Source organism: Hippocampus zosterae, chromosome 1 (genome assembly GCF_025434085.1).
Source record: "Hippocampus zosterae strain Florida chromosome 1, ASM2543408v3, whole genome shotgun sequence".
NCBI lineage: Eukaryota > Metazoa > Chordata > Actinopteri > Syngnathiformes > Syngnathidae > Hippocampus > Hippocampus zosterae.
The window spans coordinates 10,473,206-10,494,451 of record NC_067451.1 but is presented as its reverse complement, the minus strand read 5'-3'; the positions used below and the strand labels follow the sequence as shown (position 1 = coordinate 10,494,451).

General features: G+C 42.2%; 2 long non-coding RNA genes across 2 annotated transcripts; both read left to right on the top strand.

Annotated features, from left to right (window-relative positions):
* Positions 1 to 8,857: 8,857 nt before the first annotated feature.
* LOC127607166 (uncharacterized) lies at positions 8,858 to 14,170 on the top strand. The gene is made up of 2 exons (XR_007963999.1): positions 8,858 to 8,990; positions 9,098 to 14,170. It is a non-coding gene; the product is annotated as an uncharacterized LOC127607166 (long non-coding RNA).
* Positions 14,171 to 16,156: 1,986 nt separating this feature from the next.
* On the top strand, positions 16,157 to 20,469 carry LOC127607667 (uncharacterized). Its single transcript, XR_007964121.1, has 2 exons — positions 16,157 to 18,185; positions 20,062 to 20,469. It is a non-coding gene; the product is annotated as an uncharacterized LOC127607667 (long non-coding RNA).
* Positions 20,470 to 21,246: the final 777 nt, after the last annotated feature.

Below are 21,246 nucleotides of genomic sequence, written 5' to 3'. Positions count from 1 at the left end.
CATGAAAGTCGTTTTTTTTACTGATTTATCTTGCATTTTTCTGGTCGCTTCCTAATTGGCGAGCGTGATGTTTCACATGACCGTCACAAAGATCGTGACTCGGCGCTACTCTGTGTCGACCACGCACTCCTCATCACAGAATAATCACTCTGGACAATCTTTTAGAGACGTCTGACAATTTTGACAGAATTTTATTGGGCAATGATCAAATCTGGCACAATTATTAGTATGAAAACACAACCTGATTGAGCAAAAATCTCAAATAAAAAAAAAAGGTAAGGCCCCAATTATCAGTATGTGATGGTAAATACAAGCAATAAGCCGCTCCTGCTAAAATTCAGGACACCTCTTAAAAAAACAAAAAGCTCAAATTACAGTAAGCATAATTTTTAGTAAGTGAGTGTAAATTGATTATCGGCCTCTCGGAATCAAACCCAGCAAAAAATGTTAAACCATTTAGGCCTGATTACCAGTAAATGAGGCTAAACACAAATCGATGATTGCCCCTTTTTGTTCAAATACTGCACACTGATAATCGGCCTCTCGTGATCAGATTCAGAATTGGAAAAAAACAAAACTCAATTTCGGCCCTGTTATCGCCGAGGTTCGAGAGATCAAGGCTAGAGAGAGGAGAGAGAAAGAGAGAGAGAGAGAGAGAGAGAGAGAGAGAGAGCGCCCCCCCCCAAAAAATGTAAAGAAATAATATCCCATTCTGCCCATTCAGACATGACACCGCACAAAGCCGCTGCTTTGTTCGTCCCCCCCTGACAGTGTGACAGGCGAGCTGCAGCAACAAGGAGCGCATATGTACACTAAGCCGCTCCCTATTCTTGACATCCGTGTGAATAGAAGCCCGAGTGGCCCCTCCCCCACTACAGTTGGTTCAATTGGGCTGATATATTTAAAAAAAGGAAAGAGAAGCAAATCTGCGATTGAATGAGGTCTAACAAGGTTGTCCCTGATGCTTGGCACAAAAGCGTTGGCTTCTACGATCACAGCTCACACTGTCTGGCCCTCGACTGGCCAACAGATGGTCACCTGGATTAATAGAGTCAATTAATTCATCTCATTATGTAATTAAGGATGGAGCCTGATGAGCAGAGTGGGCCAGACTCGGCCGCCCTAAGATGCTAAGCACTCGCTTTATCTCCCCCAAAGAGGCAAAGGGGAAGGCGATGTTATCCGTCAAACAGCATCGGAGTGGCGTGGAAAACATTTGTTTACAACGAGAGCACAAAGTGTACTTTGGATGCAGACAAACTTTACGTAGCGTATTATCGGGCCACCCCGGGGAGGATCAAGGACTCCACTTTGGTCACCACAACAAAATACACGTGAGACAGGTTGACTGTATGCCTTGCCTAACTTGCTTTAATCCTCACCATCGACGGCTCAGACGTCCCCCTTTGTTGGCTGAATTCATGTGCTATTATTGTGATGTGCGTGCGGCTATGCCCAGCCGGCGACGTCTTATGGGACACCGTACATTTGTTTACGCATGTAGTGAAAGCGGCAGAGAACAAACAGAAATACCGTTTACATCCCTTTGATTTTTGGGTTGTTTCTGACAATATTTTTAAACTGTGAACAAAATGTTTTAATGGCGAGTGCGCAAAGGGCATGACGTACGCATTCAATTGTGAGTTCTTTATCGGGTGATTGAGACAAAAGTTGCAGCTAATAAGCCCGCCAGTACAAATTGGATCGGGTTAAACTTCATTTTGAGTTATTGCATATTTTTTCCAACAATTATCAGACTTTCAAGAGTTTTACCCTTCACAATACACGCATTCAACTACTTTTTGAATCCCAGATTCTTATAGAACATTAAAATACTTGTTCTTTTTTCTTTTCGTTTTTTTTAAAGTATAGTAACTGTCGAAATGTATGACATCATCTGCATGTGACTGACAATTGATTGGCGACCAATCCAGGGTGTACCCCACTTCCAGTTTCACATGTGACCCGAATTAAAACGCGCATGATGGAAAATAGATGGAACCACCTTAACTAAAAAAACTAAACTGACTAAACTGACGCTTAGAGGGGATTGAGCCTTTTCTGTTGCTGGTCCCTCTCTCTGGAATGACCTCCCACTGAACATTCGGCAAGCCTCGTCGCTGCCCATCTTCAAAATACTTTGGAATTCAATATACTTTGGAATTCGACTCAGCATGACTTAGTTTTGTTCTTGGTTTTACTGTTTGGTGCTTTCTATCGCCTTTATAACCGATTTGTCTTACTGTTTATTGTGCATGTTAAATTGCTCCATGTACAGCACTTTGTATGCAGCGATGACTGTTTGAAAGTGCTCTATAAATACTGTTGACTTGGCTTGACTTGACTTATATTTATGGTCATTTCATCAAACTACTATAACGTCAATAGTAATCAATGACATCATTGCTAACTCTTCTTTTTGTTGTGGGGATGAATATCATGGATGTTGAATAAAAACTCAAATCATATTTCCACATGAATGATCTGGAATAGATTTTTCTTTTTTTTAATCCGTTTGGAACGTGAGGATGTGGCCACTAGAGGGCGCACCGGGGCAGATCATTCCAGGTTGTTCTACTTGTACTGTGCAGTACAGTACTTGAAAAAGTGAATGTGAGGTGAGAGAAAGCAAGCAGTGTGATGAAATGTATGCACACGTGGAGGAAGGGGAGCACATGAAAGTCTCACCATCTTGACGATCAACAATAACACCCCCCACATCCCCCACCCCCACCCCAATCGGAGCTCCCAAGCATTACATCTGAATTCAGACGGCATTAAGTCATCTTCATTAAGCAGCTTGCTTCCTGTTTCTTTCATGTGTGCGTATTTATGTCTTTCCGTGTGTTTACTCATCTGGAATTGATGAAGTCAATAACAGAGGCGGGAGGAGGGGTTCAACTTCCTGTCAGCATTGTCACGAATTAGCTCATGCTGCAGCTGTCAAACTTGCTAGCAAACGTGAGAATTAATGAAATACAACTTCTTTGTTACTCTACTTGAAGACAGTATTTCTTTTTCAGCTTATTTCTACTCCCAGCATTTCAACAGGTATTTTTAAACCCCAAATTCTCCTCTGTCTAATATGAAAAAGCACAATAAGCCAAGAACGAGCACATTTTTTTCTGTTGCTATCATTAGCTAATTCAGCATTTTTTTCAGCATTTCACAACAGTAGCAAAGCTTCCTCTTTTACACAAATAATCAAAAAAAAAAAAAGAAGAATCACTTTTTGTTATACAGTCAAACCTCGGTTTTTGTCCATAATCCATTCCAGAAGGCTGTTCGAAAACCGAAATTGTTCGAAAACTGAAAGCACGCTCTTTTTAAAATATAAATGTTTCCTGAACACGTCTGCTCATAATGGAAAGCAACACGACGAAGCGTCACTTCCTCGTCTACCTGAGGAAGCGTCACTTCCTCGTGTAAGGAAGGCGAGAGGAGTCAAATGGTGCATTCAAGTGCGCTCACTTTGTTCGAGAACCGAATTTCCTCGCATCAGCTGAAACTTCAAACCAATATATCGTAAGACTGTACTACAAAAAAGGTGATTTTCTGGGCTAACAAGGTAACAGGGCAGAACCAGGGAGCACAATGTAAGTACCGTATTGGCCCAAATATAAGACGGTGTTTTTTCATTGAAATAAGACAGAGAGAAAAAGTGGGGGTCGTCTTATATTCGGGGTGTAGACATTATACCCATTCACGACGCTAGATCTTGACTCCCCAGGCCAAAGCGAACCCCTGTCATGAAGAATAAAAATAGTCGTAAGAAAGAAAAGAGAAGAAATAAATATATTGTTATAATCATTTGTTTCAGATGTACTGTAATTAATTATTTTCTGCGTAAAAATTAAGTTGGTGTTAAAAAGTACTTGAGTTTTGAAAAAGAGGGGGGTCGTCTTATAATCAGGGCCGTCTTATATTCGGGCCGATATGGTACTTTTGCCTCCTCTGCAATCATGTATCTTCAAGTGCTCTTCAAGAGCCGAGCTTTTTTTGTTCTTTTTTGTTGTTTGTGTCTTTTTGTTTTGTCACATGTTTGTTGTTTCATCGCGTGGACCCGATGAGGACCGTTTTCAGCGTTTTTTTGGCCACGACATTCATCAAAGGAGAAGTAGCTGCGCTTGGTGGTTGCGCCTTCTCTGCAACACGCCTGTACCAGCACATATTTTGATCGGGAGGAATGTCGGCGCCATTGACTGTCGATGCTGGAGAGGCCTGGGGCGCTTGTGTTTTTTGCGCCTGTAATGGGCAGCATTTGTCACAAGCCCGTTTTGTTCAGTGGACATGTCGGCGCTGTCGGACAGTCGGCGTTGGTGCGGCTGGATGGATGAAGAGAGAGGAGCGCCGATGCGTATTTGGAACTGAAAGTCGCCGCTTGGAATTGAAATGGATTTCCATGAGACAGGAGAAGTGAACCAATCTCTTTTTTTGTCAATGGACGCGCCAGCTTCTTGTTGACTTTGAAACTTAGCTTGTAGCCAACGTGTGCACATTTTGAGCATGACATCTCCGATCCACTGGTTAAAGGACACTTTGATTCTCTCCTCTTTCAAACTGTTTCAAACAACAAAGTGTGTGACGGAAAAGTGGTTAGGACTGCACTACTGTCCGTGTTTTATGTGTTGTGTTTACTCTTTTACTTGATGTGAACTGTTTTGTTAAGCGCTTTGTTACAGCTGTCGCTGTTGTGAATGCGCTCTATAAATCACCATGTATTGTATTGTATCCAATATCACATTGGGAAAAAAAAAAGAATGTCCTTGTTGTCATTGTATGGTGCTGGTGCGGATCCAATTTGCATATAAGGGTTTGTGCAAAAGTGTACACATTGACATAGTGGCGGTAACACTGTAATAGTCAAAGGATGTCTAATACGGAGCGAGGCGAGACGTTTCCCAGCAGGGGCCCGGTCAGCAGGGGGTGGGGAGGTTTACAGTTTGTCTAGAAAGAGACCTCCTGCCATGTTCGATATCCCAAGATTGATAATCTGGCCTCGCTCTATTAATTACCAGGACGTAATCTTCCGGGGTTTTCTGACGGCACACGTCAAGCTGCTCCTGCACGCCGCCCCTTCATTTAATGATGGTTAGTAAGAGCGGATAGAAACGGTCGACGGATAAGCTGATATCTTTTTTGTCCAAGCGCCCACCTCGTTCCATCCTATCCTATCCTGCCTGTCCTCCAGCCACAGCATCGTGCCGATGAGCCAGGAAAGAGGATGATGTCTGAGACCTGATCATCTGTGAGCAAACTCTCTGTCTAGCCCTGCGTTGTGTATTGCAGGTTAGGTTTTCGTGATGTGGACCAACAATATCTGTCACGTAATGAACTACAGATCTTTTCAAAATGTATCAATAGCCTTTTTGACATTAAATACATAGATGATCAATCCTTGATCAGTGTTTCAGAGAAAGTCCACCCATCCATCCATCCATCCTTATCCTCACAAGGGTCGCGGGCATGCTGGAGCTTATCCCATCTGTCTTCAGACAGTAGGCGGGGTATACCCTGAACTGGTCGCCAGCCAATCGCAGGGTACACAGAGACGAACAGCCATCCATGCTCACACTCCCACCTAGGGACAATTTAGAGTTCTCCATTCACCTGCCAAGCATTTTTTTTTGGTATGTGGGAAGAAACCGGAGTACCCGGAGAAAATCCACGAAGGCACGGAGAGAACATGTAGTCTCCCACACAGGAAGGCTGGAGCAGGAATCAAACCCCACACCTCTGCACTGTGAGGCTGACCTGCTAACTAGTCGCCCACCATGCCGCCTCAGCGAAAGTCAAAATTTTAAAATGTTTTTCGCACCGCATATTTTTTTATTACATTGCATCTTATCTTAAACATTGCTCCATTGCAGGTATATTTTTACTGGTGCCTCTGTCACTCTTTCAAGATTCCTTATTGAACATTCGGAGACCAACATATGCAATTTTTTGGAACTCTTTGATTAAGCGGTTTTGTTTGATGACCAACAACATCAAAATTGAATGAAGCAAGGGCCATTTTAAAATTTGTAAGGCACACCTTTCAAGAATTTGTGGGGCCAACAGCCCTACTTGACTAGATCCACCCCTGCACTGAACAGCAGCCGAATCACACCTCCACATTCAAAATGGATGGTCGGCCCTCAAATACCCCCGGCCCCTTAGTTTGGGCACCGATGCTTTAATTGTTTCGAGATTCTCCCATGGCCCTTCAAAGACCAACAGGTCAAATGAGGTGGTGACAAAGACAGTTCACGGACCGTTTCAAAGTCAACTGTGCACACAGACAAATGGGTCCAACATGAAGCCTGGAAGACCATCAAGTGTTTTTGTGAGATCCTCTTCTAAACGTGCTGGAGAAACACACATATATTTTTTTAGGACTGGTTCAAGCTCGCTCTTGAGCAATGTTCAATTAAAAAAAAAAAGAATCATCTTCCTTGATTCATCAGAAATTGATCAATCTAAAATCATTTTTGGTAGACACAGGGTCAAATTTGAAAGTGGACAGTCTCAATGTACGCAAGGTTTGTTGATTCGTGCAGAATGAGATGTAGTTTATCTATTTTGGGTCAAGTCATGACATCATATTTCAGGTTTGCCTGTATGCCTCGCAGTCAAAGGTTCCAAGCTTGATTCTCAGTTCAGGTCTGCGCCAAGTTTTCTTTTGGATGGATGTCCAAACTTACAATTAGTGCCCGCCCAGTGCATTCATGCACCCAAAACATGCAACTTGACTTAACACTCCCTCCCCACAACCCTTATTAAATATCTCCATTGCGCTTTCATCAATCACTTCTTTTTTTCTGCACCAGATGGCAGCATTGCACATCAAATCCAATCCGCAGTTTGCTGAACCCACACGAAAAGGCTGTCACTTGAATCGAGCTCTTTGGCATATTTGTATCGCAAACAATAAGTTCCCTTCTATGAAAACAATTGTCACATAAAGCTTTGGGGAGCTATTTAATGACTAAAAATGTGCCGTTGTTCCATTTTAATTCTTCCAGAAAGAGGAAAAACAATATTTTGACACTGTTTATTGACTCTTCAGTGTGGTAAAATGGTTCCTAATTCTACAGGGAGTAACACTAGATGTGAGGTGGTGTATGTGAGTGTGGGGGTGGGGGGGCGCATGTCCTCTGGAGGCGCTTTGTGAGAGCACTAATGCAAGTTGTGGTTGGATACATGGCGACTCCTAATTGACCAGCCAAATACTGTATATAAAAGGTGCAAAAGTGGCTTTAGGGGAAGTGGTTTCAAGCCACGGAAGATTGCCCATTATAGTGCACAGGGGGTGTGCAGACTTTTCGTGTTGGTCTAATACCAAAAAAAGAAAAAAACTTGAAGGATGCAGTCCTCTATCATATTATAAAAACAAAAACAGTTTGTTCTAAGCTGAAAATCTTTCAGTGTTGACTTGCGGGTCGTTTTCGATGGCCTCAAAATTGCGAATTCGACACCTAACAGGAAGGAAGCAAACCGTTTTTGCTTCTGAAACAGAATTCTTTTTATTCACCAGGGTGGTTTGAAAAATTTCACCATTTTTTATGTGAATACTTTCTGTGCATATCTAGAAAAACTTGAGAGAAAATCAGTTTACCGTGTTCCCTTGCAACTACGAACACAATGTAAAGTTGTTGGGGTTTTTTTCAATTTTACCTACAGCCGGTAAAATACAAACATACAGATATACTGTACATGAAGACGGTCACTGCTTCTCAGTAGGCTGCAGTTATATGAGTCGTTCTTCGTAGAAGATAAAGAATATATGTTTGTGAGTATTGTTGTGTTGCTGCACTGTTTGTGTTCAAATAAGATTCAGATTAAGATTAACATATCCTTTATTTCTCCCGCAATGTGGAAGTTACAATCAGAATTCAGAAAGGAAAACGCTGGGTAGGGAGAGGGAAAAAAAACTTTGACTTTGTACACCACTGTCATACAGTATGTGCAAATGAAAGAAAAGTGTATATTTTGGTGTCAGCATTCAATGTCGACTGCGAGGTACTTGCAAAGCCTCTCATCTGTGTCACTACACGCATTTAGCCCTCAGGAAGCTGAGGAGCAAAGTAGCATCAATCGAACAGGTCCTCTGCAGCCACCCACCAATTCAGTCAAAAGCTCGCACTGTGCTCTTTCTATTTGCTTTTCAAGAGAAATCTTCCCACATCTTTTTTTTTTCTTCCCAACGCTTGTATGCCGGGACAAAAGCGTCTTATTCTTCTTTTTCACCTCGTTCGCCGACCCAGGCCTGCTTCCTTGATTCATCATCGTGCTTTCTCTCGCCATCTCAGCGTGGTATGTGGTGCATTGAGATGTCAAAAAAATATATATATATTTTTTTTTGTAGAGAGCCGTGTGTCTTCTCGGATGTGTTCCACAATGATCCAGATGACCACAGCTACGAGTTTTCTTTTTTGTTGATTTTCTTCACAAAAGAGATCCAAATCTCCCGGCCGACATCTAATCCTGCCAGCCTCCATAGGCTCCCGCTTGGGCCCCATTACATAAGCACGCTCGGAAAATGGGGAGGGAAGACGGGAAGGAGCGGACTTAACTGCACTTGTGGTAATTATCTCGCACTCCACGGCGGCACTTTAGCTCTTTCTGGTCATGCTGACGCGAGCACTATAGATTGTAAGCCCAAACTTTCATGTTTCCTTCCAATTCTTTTCAACCCTCAGGCCTTGGTCGATTTTCAGCTTGTTTGTGGCCTTTCTTTTACATAGTCTGTAATTTATTTTAATTTTTTTAATACTTTCGAAACTTCTTTTACGGCTTAAAATTTAAATATAATTAATACCTGTCATCTGTATAAAATATCCATGACTTTTTGCTTTGTCACTCTTTAAATCCCTGTGTGTTTGCCCAATTCCTGAGCTCCATTGGATGTAAGTGAAGCGTTAAAAAAAAAAGGACACGAACAGGAGGCAGAGAAGGTCCACAACTAAACTGCAGGAATAGTCATTGTTCTTACAGATTCTATAGCTGTGAGTAATGTTTTATACTTATTGTGAGTAATTTTGTCGACTATTATTGTATGGTTTGGTTACGGATACAATGTGTATTTATTCTGTCCTATGTGTTTGTTTTACAGTCAACTTCAACTGAAACACCTTGAAGCAAGCATGCTCTGCCTCTATTTTGCGGGGTCAGTTTCCTCACAGTGATGTTGTACAATAGTCTCCTATTATGAGACGAAAGAGGCAGAAACAGGTGCTACGGGATACTGAGTGTTTTCAAATTTAAGTGTGTTTTAACAAATTTAAATATATTTTTAACACCTCTAGATGGGTTTAATGAATGTGGGAATGGGTGAACTACTTAAAAACAACATTGACCTAGCCTAACCCTGTCTTCGGGCAGCAGGCGGGGGACACCCTGAACTGGTTGCCAGCCAATCGCAAGGCACACATAGACGAACAACCATCCGTGCTCACACTCACACCTCGGGACAACTTAGAGTGTTCAATCAGCCTGCCATGCACGTTTTTGGAATGTGGGAGGAAACCGCAGTACCCGAAGAAAACCCACGTAGGCACGGGAGAACATGCAAACTCCACACAGGGAGGCCGGAGCCAGGATTGAACCCGTGCACCTCTGCCCGACGACGCGCTAACCAATCGACCACTGGACCACCCTTACTCTCTCTCTCCATCTCTCTCTCTATCACGTTATATAGATGCAATGTACAAAAAAACAAAACAAAAAAACATGATCATTTGAGAGTAAAAATACACACTCACTGTGATCAAGTGTAAAAATACACACACGCTCACTGGGAATTGAAGCTGCTGTAAGTTGTGCTTGACAGTCATCCAACTTGACGCCGTCTGATTTTTTTTACACACCGTGGAAATTTATAGTGCATTTGCTCGTCCCGTAGTTGTTTTTATGAGGCCAACTGTGCCTGATTACGAGGCCCTAAACGTGGGGTGGGTGGGGTTAAGTGCCATCCAAAGGTCAAGAGGGGGTTTTAGGACCACGGATGATGCAGCTGAACACGTAAATCACATGAAGGAAGCATGTCGGCAGGAGGAAAGTGAATACCGTGTAGGGAAGCAAATGGAGCATTTCATGCCCCCTCTGCTATGTGTAAAACTGCCGGCGAAAGGCTGTAGAGCGGCGCCACGAAAGCTCTCGGAGGGAAGGGAGAGCGCAACTGGCAGACAACCCTGTCGTGGACCTCTGTGACTGTCTCCTGGTTGCCTCACTATAAAGGAAGACGCACCAACAACCATCAATCATCATCCATAAACTGACAAATGTTTTTGTTTTTTTTGCTGTAAGATGACCCAATGTTTAAAACCGATTCCGCGCTCCTCCTACAGTTCTATTTAACTACTTTTAATACTCAGCAAATTAAATTTATAGCACCAGATTTTTTTATTTTTTTTTGCATGACAGTAACTTCAAAAAGTATCACTTGAATTATTAGTCATACACCAATTCAAAGTAATTTATTTAACAAAACAAATTGTGTTGGTATTACAATTATTACTGTTGCGATGAGCTTGATAATGACTATTTGGATTATTCTTTTTTTAGAAACACAAATGGTTAGTAAATAATTGCATTTTATTTAGATTTATTTTTCTTTTCAGAGAGGACTCAAAGGGCTTCACATTGTTATAGAATATAGTCATACATATTGTATGGAAGTGATCATTTTACATGTTGCTGTAAATACAAGAAAAAACACAAATGAAAGAAAAAGAAAAATGAAAATGAAAAAAAGAAACCCAACACATTAAAATGAAATTACCGTAAATAAAATTGATAAAAACAGTATGTATTCATTTATACTGGATCAGTTTCAATTGAATTATTGTATTTTTCGGGACTATAAATTGCACTCTTTTTTCATAGTTTGGCAGGTCCACCAAACTGCAGGTGCAACTTAAATATGTCAAATTTAGAGCTTGGACTAACCCAAAATCTGTATGTGTTCCTTATTCATTTTGTCTTACTTTTGGTGCGTTACTGCCACCTTCTGGTTACTGGTAGGAATTCACCTTATGAGTCATCAACCGCCAAAAGAAAGTTGACGACGATATGGAAGTGGAAGAAGAAGCAGTATGTATGGTGCCGGATGTGTTGTGTACCGCTAGTTTAGCATGTGGCTTTCTTACGGCACATCAAGGATTTGCATCCCTAAAAGATGCAATAACCAACCACAATGTGATGAGGGATTCTACATAAGGCAAGCAATTTTAACCCTGAGAACCCAAGAACCCTTTTCTTCTTTGGAAAATGATGACTTATACATTAAATGACTGCTATATGTTCACTGAACACCAAAATATGTTTTTTCAAATATTCAATACTTTAATCCTAATTTAGGATTAGGGCCAAATTTGACCCGTTTGGGATTTAAGGGTAGCATTTGAGTAGCAGAATTTATAGGGGCCAAATTGATCCTGTGGGTTCTCCAGGGTTAAAATGAAAAGAAAAACTTAGTTAAAATTGGAAGTGTCGTCCAACCAGAATTTGTTGGATTTTGTTGAAATTTACTCTGATGCCCTGACACCACTCTTTGAGTATAGACACAGAGCGCGCTCCTCTCCCATTAATTTACGAACATGTGTATTTTAAAACAATCAGCAACCTGTGCTTGAACTGTTTCCATTTGTACTACCTGATGCATTGGATTTTGGCACGCTTTTTTGGGGGGGCGGGAGGGGGGGTCACTCTGAATAACTGAAAGGCAAATTTGTCAACGGTGGGAGTGAAACAGTGCACACTGGAGAATATTTCCAAACACACCCACAATGAGAGAACAGGGCTCCACAGTTCTTGGTCTCGGTTTTTGTAAAATAAATTTCACCCCCAAAATCCGACTTGTGCTCCGAAGCTACTTATAGCCAGAGCTACAGTATATTAACTTAAAGTAAATTTAATACAATTAAAAGTGAGGCGGGTAACACGGTGGGCGACTGGTTAGGGCGTCGGCCTCACAGTGCAAAGGTGCAAGGTTTGATTCCAACTCCGGCCTTCCTGTTTCTCCCCGTCCCTGCGTGGGTTTTCTCCGGGTATTCCGGTTTCCTCACACATTTCAAAAGCATGCTTGGCAGGTTAATAGAACACTCTAAGTCTAAAATGTGTGAGGCCAGATGGTTGTTTTGTCTGTGTGCCCTGCGATTGGCTGGCAACCAGTTCAGGGTGGGCCCCGCCTAGTCTCTGAAGACGGCTGAGAGAGACTCCAGCACGCCTGCGACCCTTGTGAGGGTAAGCGGATTAAAAAATGGACGGATGGATAAAATGAGGGGAGTACTACAACAACACTATGTGATTCGCAAAAAGATCGTGCCTAGTTGTGCTTGATGTCACCATGAAGTGAGCCTCGCATCACACTGGCCTCCATCCTGTCTGCCGCCCGATCCTCCCTCTGTGGCTCCAAAGATCCTGTCCATGTTGTCCTGGCTGACATGCATTAATCATAAGAGCAGCGGCTTCTTGAACCGGCCTTACGTAAGCACGCCGGTGTCTTGACTGCAGCCGCCGACCCGTAGTTTCCATCTTCGCCACAGCCTTGCCCACCTTAACACAACACGAATTACATTTAGACGCTTTCTATCGTCAATGCAGAGACTTCCACATTATAAATTTATTTTTAAAAAATCACATTTCCCCTGAAAATTTCCTATGTTACCCTTATTTATATACACATTTTCTCAGAAAATTGCTTTCTCCATAATAATACTTAGTATTATTTTTACCCATATTATTATTTCATTATTATTATGATGGGAAGTTGCGTCCACAGCGTCATTAAGCCAGGTAGTTGAGTTAATCGAATGTAATTAAATCTGCTCAATCCCCTCAAGATCGCCCCACTGTCATGCATCTTTGCACACAGAGGGGCGGTAATGCGACAACCTTGGCCACCTCTTTTTCCTCTCTCTCATTTGTCTGTGTGTGTGTGTGTGTCTGTGTGTGTGTGTGTGTGTGTGTCACTGTTCCTATTCCCTGAGTCTTCGGGGGTTTGAATAGATCCGGTATTTATTTCAACTCCTCCCCAATTATTCAGCCAGATTGACAGGCTGTGAATGTGTTGTTGAGAGATTTTCGCAACAACTTTGAACCAATGTGGTTATTGCCTTTCCAACCCTCTGCACCTTTTTTTATGCATTTCTTTCCCTCATCACCATCTATGTCCATTGTAAAGTAATACCGGAGCCATAAAAGCTGCTAGAAGAGATGTGGTAGTCCATTAACAAAAGACTGGCCAGAAGAATTCCATTTCCTCCTCCTTTCTGGTCTTCTTCATATGCATCAAACATTTCATTATGAACTGCCTGAATCACAGTTTTACAGCTGGATTCACTCACGAAACAGCGGGATGTTTGCCGATTACTATTACAGTACTATATATACTATTTATTGGAAATTATTTTTCACACATGACAAAATGACAGCTAGCAGACCCCCGGTGGCTCTGAGGATCCCAATTTGAGAACCAGATGCTTAAAAGCTTTGATTCAAGTGTAATTTAGCAACATCTTCACCAAGGTCAATACGATACTGTACTCAAACTACGCTGGCAACCAATGACGTATATTGGAATGCATGAGGATTTCTTTGCTTACAAAGCAGCTGAGGGAACATCATAGTGGAAAACAAAAGTCTGCACACCCCCAGCTCAATAAAACCAAGGTAAATGTGTTCAGAACTTTGCCACCATGAATGTAAACTATAACCTGTACAACTCAATTGGGGGGGAAAAAATGGGAAATACGAAATATTTTTGGAGGTGAAGCAAAAATAAATGTGATTGCATATGTGTGCACACCCTTCAGCAATCACATTAAAATTCATGTAAATTGGGAGTTATCACACACCAGTCACTATTTATATTGACCAAACAAAGTTCAGCTGTTCTAATAGTCTGTGTTCTTTTTTTGTTGCTATTTTGCAGAAGCCAGAGGGTTTTGTGTTCACACTGACTGCTATTTTGAACTGTTCATAATTCCCTCCACCTTGTGTCAATGTAGCTACAATATCGAGTTCTTTTGGTAAAGGGTTGCTTATAATTGAGCTCTTTTAAAGCATTTAAAAACTATGTTCCTTTTTTTCTCTTTGTAATTTTGTAAGCATGCTTACTTCTTGACCTTGTTTGTAAATGTTCTTTGAAATGTACTTTTTATCATGTAAAAGCTGCTTTGCCTTGTGTATGTGCCAAACGTACCTTTTGAAATGACATCCGAAAAGTTCATTCTTGGTTTCATCTGATCGTAACACATTTTCCCCACATTTGTATATGTGTCAAAAAATAGGCTGAACCACTTGCAACCTGTGCTACAGTAGCAGGTTCGGTCCGGTGTTTGTTAAAAAAAAAAAAAAGAATGAAGGACCTCAAAGTTGTAATGAAAGTGTCATAAATAGGACATTGCAATTTTCCAGCTGCAAGCTGCTCACCTTGGAAGCTCAAAATTGCTTGGCCTCAGAGTGCCGAGTCCTAGACTTAAATAATGCACCACCAATGTGATTTGTTCTTCAATAAGGTGGCACAGAATACGAGTGATGCTTACGTCACATAGGCGATGATACACAGTAAAATATGCCTCAGGTCAAATAAGCAAGGTTGGGAATTTTTCATAACGGTATAAACAGTTTTGGATTATACCCGCAGGGCTCCTGGATTGTACTGCTTTTGTGAGGAAACTGAATCAAAATTCTCAATTTTCCATATCAGTGAATAGAAACCAGATTAGTTTCGAAGTTTTGCCCCCAAAGACCTCATATATGATATACACTACACAGCCTGTAAAAAAAAATAATAAATTCTGCCTTTTATCCTGTGTTGCTGTTCTGTATAAAAGGCACTGACACCGAATAGGAGGCAATTTTCCACCTTTGCAGTAGTATCAGAGGTGGAACTTGCACAACATTTGCAGCGGGATATAAAGCACACCAGACACTCACTTCCTTCATTTCCCCAGAAACAACAATTTGCACATTAAGGAGAACCTATCTCGCCTCACAATCCCCTGCTGAGAGAGCCTATCGATTGCTTTGGGCAGATGCCGATGGATCGTCCATCATCAGCAGTTAAAATCTAACGTGTCCTTTCAATAGAGGCTATCCTAATGCAGTTCTCGCCAGAACCCGAGGGTGAAACATTACTGTTTGTGTGTCGAGTAATACAAAGAGACAGAAATTGATAAGGGAAGCAGATATAACCACATCGACCGCTTGATGCGGTCGCACGCTATATGGAACGATGCATTTCAGTCCATTGTTTGGTTTACATTAGGACTGATGAGTTGCAAGTGATTGCTAGTGACTTTCAGAGTCACCCGTAGCGCAAAATAATTCCTTGGCGTTCTTGGATCGTGTCATTTGTCATACAGTAAATTGCAGAAGTGATTAGACTATTTAGACTTTTGTATTTCTTGATCACCATCATGGATTTGACAAAAATCCTGCATGTGATTGAAGGTCAGATTTCTACGGTCTTTACACCATTTACCTTTGCAGGCTTGATAGCCTTTTTATGTAGAGCGCCGTCATTTTGCTTTAATAGACTTTGGATCGTGAGCTGTTCGTTTTCATTCTCTCATCTATATCTTAATCAATATCTACATACTCACTAGTAGGAGTTGAATGACTAGTGGACTGTCATGTGAGTGACTGAGCTCAACCGCAATATTGATGCGGTTTTGGAGTGACTGCGCGCGATCGACAACACCATGGAGAAGTTGGACTCCGCGCTGCGGAAAGAGTTTTCGGATCCGGCTGATCGGCGCCAGTGAAGAGATACAGACCAAGGACTCAAGGCTGTCTGGAATTGTTGGCGGCCGTCCCTCCAAAAACAAACAATGCTATCTGGCCCTTTCCCCTGGATGGAAGTACGCATGGAGTCGAGGGCCCCCACCATCACCCCCCTCCTTCTTGGCCATGGACTGATAAGACGGGACTGTCTTCATGATGAGCAGACCTAGACGAAGCAGCTATGACCTGTACACGCATACACATACACAACTGGACAACCGCACGCGCATGCACATACTTGTTATCACCGTCTTCATCGCTCCGATTCTTTTTTCCCCCGTGACGTGGTTCGACATGCGAGCGCTCGTGTGTCCTGGTCATTTTCGGCCGCGTCGCGGTCACCCCTCTCCCCCCGCCCCCCCTTCCCATTCATCCTTCCCCTTATTACATGTTATGTCCTGTGACTTGTTGTAACTGCCATATGCTTATTTATGTGCTAGGGTCTTTTTTATCCTGGACTTAAATTATCCTCAGAAGAGGATAGTTCGAGCGTGTTTTTTTTCCCTCTCCCTACCCAGCGTTTTCCTTTCTGAATTCTGATTGTAATTTCCCCATTGCGGGACAAATAAAGGATATCATAACTTAATGCCTCAACAGGAAAATCGTGCCTCTTGTTATGCCCCAACTTTTTTGCTTCCTGTTATTCCAGTGTTGCCCCACCCCTTATTGGACATAATATTTTGGCAACGAAAACAAAACGGGAACTTCACATGGCGCCGCTGTCCTTGTTCCAGTCTCACGGTCCCGCCGGTATGAATACTTTAGGACTAGCAGTTGATTCGCATAACTAAAGCTAGCGAGGCTAACCTCATTCACAGCGACTTTATTTTCATACTGTCGGGCTCGTGTGGATTTATGAAGATTGTGTCCTTTGGTTGGGTGGGCCTTTTGCTGCTCCACTGAGCGTTATAGTCCTGCAACGGCAGCAGATAGCCGAGTCGTAAGTCCTCTGTAAATGCCAGCAACATATAGTGACAGGCAGAAGACTAGCTAGCTAGCAGAAGGTACAATAAACCTGTGCATCCACCTGTTGCCCTTCACACTTCAGAATAAGTCCTAACTTGTTTCCGAATATATTACCTTTGTATTTAATTCAACAGATTGCACACTGAGCAGCTAAAGTGAAGATCGGCATTATTATTTAAATGTTCATACTTTTTGTGACTGTTTTGTAGTGTGGTTGTCAGAGCATCAAATATTAAATGTGTACATTGGCTCATTAAAGGTTGGGTAGCACTGTTCTAAACAACCAGGAGGACATATTCAGGAGATAAATAGATCTCTTGTCTCTATTTGTCTTGAGACGAGAACATCAAGACAGATGTATCTACTTTGTGTCAACGAAGTGGCCTCTTGTGCCAACGAGTGGTGATGGACAGGGGTGCGCTTGGCCCTCCTGGTGGGGCGCAGCGGGGGGCTATGTAAAGGTGAGGTTCTGGGTGTCAGAGCCCACAAAGCGGACCCCCCTGGGAGGGTAATCACCATGATGCTAGCCCCAGTTAGCGTAGCCGTGGCCCTCAGTTCCACAAAGACACTCCTCTCAAGAGACATGCCTGCGCCTTTGTGCTCCTCTCCCCTCAGAGTGTGCCCCTCTCCGGGGGGGCCCGAGAGGCACAACGGGGTTCCCATTAAGCCATTAGGAGTCGAGGGGGGTCGGGGGGGGGGCAACTCTGACAGCCTGGTATACAAATAGGCACAAATACACCCAAGGGCGACATCGTGTATACTGTAAGTACTGGGATGACAAAATATTGTAACACTGCTTCACGTTTGTTATTTTCGTCACTGAGCTAATGAGGTCGGGACATGAATTTAAGCCAGTGTCATGTTTTGGCAACTGACGCTTTGTCAGGATAATGTCTTTAAATTTGCAAAGATAAAGCCTGTTTCAACTTGAATCCCTTCACGATGCGCCCTGTGGGTTGGCATGCGATTCGTTTTGCTCGACTCATGATCATTAATTAAAGTAACCCCGTGCCCTAATTTTCCAATCAAAAATAACATGGATTGCAAAACTGGCTTCTAACAACGAGAATAGCCATTCATTAGTATGGGAAACCAAAATACTGTATTTTAATCAAGTGGTCTATAAATGGGTGCGCCACTATGCTAAATGCTAGTGCTAATGTTACTGTTGGGGATTTCATCAACTTTATGACACGGCACAAGCATAACAAATTGACGGACACCTAATGGAACCACTTGTTTTGTTTTGTCTTCAGAGGACAATGTAGAGAATCATTTTGAGTCGAGACAAGCGTACGTGTGCTATTAAAAAAAAAAAAAAAAAAAAAAAACTTTCAACAATGTGACCCCGATCTGCCTGTTATTTGTTTGGCTATCGGAGCTTTCCACATCATCACGGGTAACGGGACGGCTAGACGGCTCTCCTGTGTCTCCTCCCATTCAAGGTTAGGCGACACATTTGTCTGCATGTCCCCTAAAACCCTCAAAAGTGGCTGTGACAGATTGATATAAATATTCCAGCTAGCTAGCACGTAACACGTAGGGGACTGGGTCAAAGATAAGTTAACCCGTCGTGTGTGCGATAAACAACAAAATACTAATCATCCAATCGAAAACGAGGCGACAGCGGAGGATCCACACTCATCATATCTAAAAATAGATACGGAAAAACATGTTTTGTACAAGCCAGAGGTCATCTTTTTCCATGAGGAGTGCAAAACAGAACTTCAGGAAAATGGCCCCATAAAAAAAAAATGGCAGAAACTAGTCAGTGTCTGAAGCAAGCCTTTCAATTTGAGGACAATTTTAATCATTCATTTAATTAATTTGTCTTTAATTTAATGCTCCAGCAAAGATTCTTGACAAATTAGCTTTTATTTTTCCAAGTCACAGCAGTTTTTGCTCAACAGCAGACAGTCTACGTGTATCTGTGCCCTGTGATTGACTGAAGACTAGGCCAGGTTGTACCCAGCCTCTCACCCAAAATCATCTGGGATTGACTCCAGCTCATCTGTGAAAATAATGAACTATATTATAATAGTATATGTTGGATTTTCCTCGTCAAATTATGATTTGGGGGAGGGGGGGGGGGGGGGTTGCTGTGGTGCAGATGATCTAATTCTTTGACTAAATTGTGCTCGCATTCAATATTATACCAACAAACAAAACCTCTTTCTACAGCCGATTACTTCAGACTGAATCAATGCATTGAGTTCAAATATCGTTTCCATAGCATTGCACACATTCCAGACAAGAGCGACGGACTTGCGAAAGCTTCCAATAGCTTCATCATCGCGTGTTCCCATTTCAAATCTTGACTTCCTGCTACTGCCCGAAGCCAGGGGCAAGACTTTCAACATTTGGCCTCCTCCATCTTTGTCATGACCAGGGTTGTTTTTGGATCCGGCCTCCTCATTATTAATAAGGACTGATTCATTTTTATCCCTCTTGTTCTTTCGGGGGGTCTTTACTGTGGATTTGGGGGTCAATTCGGATCATACTCAAGATATTAATTGCAGCAGTGGCAAAAAGGCAGCTTTTACGTGCTGTATACTGTATTTCCGTGCCTGAGCAACAGTGCTGGGAAGTAAAATTACCAACAGTTGTCACTCAACGTAAATAATTTTTTTTTGTCATTATTTATTTATTTTACCCCAACCCTTTAGCAATTCTCAGTAATTTTAAAGATTGTACTCCTTTTGTCCAAATAAGTTGACTCCTCTTTTCAATCCCAGTTGATGACGGCAACCCATAATATGATTTCAATAGTAATAATTGTATTTTGTTTGGCTAAAATCCACCAGCTTCGGGTGTTCAGAAATTCTTTCTAATTTGATAAATGTCACATTCAGGTGTATTTTTTTTACAGTATTTATCATGACTTACTGTAGCGTATTACCAGCTGTCATCCGTTTTTCTGGCTTGCAAGCAATCATTTTAAATACAGTCGCTAGATGATGGCAGTGAATGCAATATCCTGACTGAGCAAAGAGCAGTTTGGCAGAGAGTGAACATTTCTTCTTCCTATACAAAAAAAAGAGGCTTTTTGTTTATTGCTCCTCCCCGTTAAAGTTTACTGTCAAACTAAACATAAAACAAAGTGAATTACACCTTTGCCTTTTAAGTCAGTTTCGCTTCATGCTAAACAAAAAAAAAACATGGAAAATGAACAAAAGTATAAAGAAAACATAACAAAACTAACAAGCATATATTCTTTATACTTCACCAAAAATTTTTTGGCAGCTTACTGATGAGCTGCCGAGCTTTCAGATGGTTTACTTTATTATTTTAACATCCGAAAATGAGCTATTTTTCCATCAGGGGTCGAGTTCACTCTGTAACGTTGATTAATTAACAGCAATGAGCAAACAACGTTCCCACAGTGCCGTCATCCGCGGGAGGTGAACATGAAGAAAGCCGTTGCTCCATTCGCAGCGGCAACGTGCCGCATCACATTCGCTCACGCCGCTCATCTCTCTTCTCGCTGCGGCCCACTCTTTACAGCGTGCACCGTGACCTGTGCGGCACCGTGAAATAAAGATGCACAAACCAGTTGGCACGACGCAGGCCTGCCCTCTAATTGGAAACAGACTCATCTTGCTGGACTTTAATTACAGTTGCCATGGTAACCGCACAAAGAGAAATGATTCAATGGTCGACTCGTGACAGATTTGTGGAATGGTAATGAGCAACACTGTTCATTTAAACACACACACACACACACACAAACCAACAACAAATTCTGTCTTTGCCCCAATCTGATCATCATTTCATGTGATCTGCCGCAACCCAAGAAATGAAATGTTTTTTTTGTGTGGAAGCAATCTCTGTAAGGCGAGTTTTCTATTTCCTTCTGCCAAGCTAAGTTTAGATTTGTCTTGAGCAGGGTGAGAGCAGGTCTGCTAAGTGACTGAAGTTCACAGTCGTGGGTTCTGTGAGCCGCCGGTTTTGCCTTTCAGCTGCCTCCTCTGCTCGGCAACTTGTCTTTTACTGGAGAAGAGCGCCATGCCATGCTCACGTGCACCGACGTGTGCACATGCAGCGAGCGCAGAAAAAGCCAAACTAGGATTTTGAAGTTGATTTTTGAGAAGTGTTTTGGGTAAAGTTATTTATCACAGAAATAACAACAAAGCGTGTACAGTCCATCAAATCAACTCTACTGCCAGCACTGTACTGTCAGCAATTTTCAAAATACATTTCCTCATATTGGCAGCTGTTTTTGTGCATGTCTAAGGGAAAAATATTACCTCGGTGCCATCTTGTAGCATATTGGGGTGGAGAAACTCTTGATGTGGGGGGAGGAGCTTAATCATAGCCTTGTCTCACTGAAAAAAAACACTCTGCCTACATTTTGTAGTATCTACAGATACAGATTGTCAACATTTTTGAGTGGGCTTCAATTCCTTGAAGATTTTTGTCAGATGTCTATCTCAATCTGTTGGGAATCCACCTTAAGGCCCCATGAGCCTTTACATCACAGGTGTCAAATTCAAGGCCCGGGGTCCA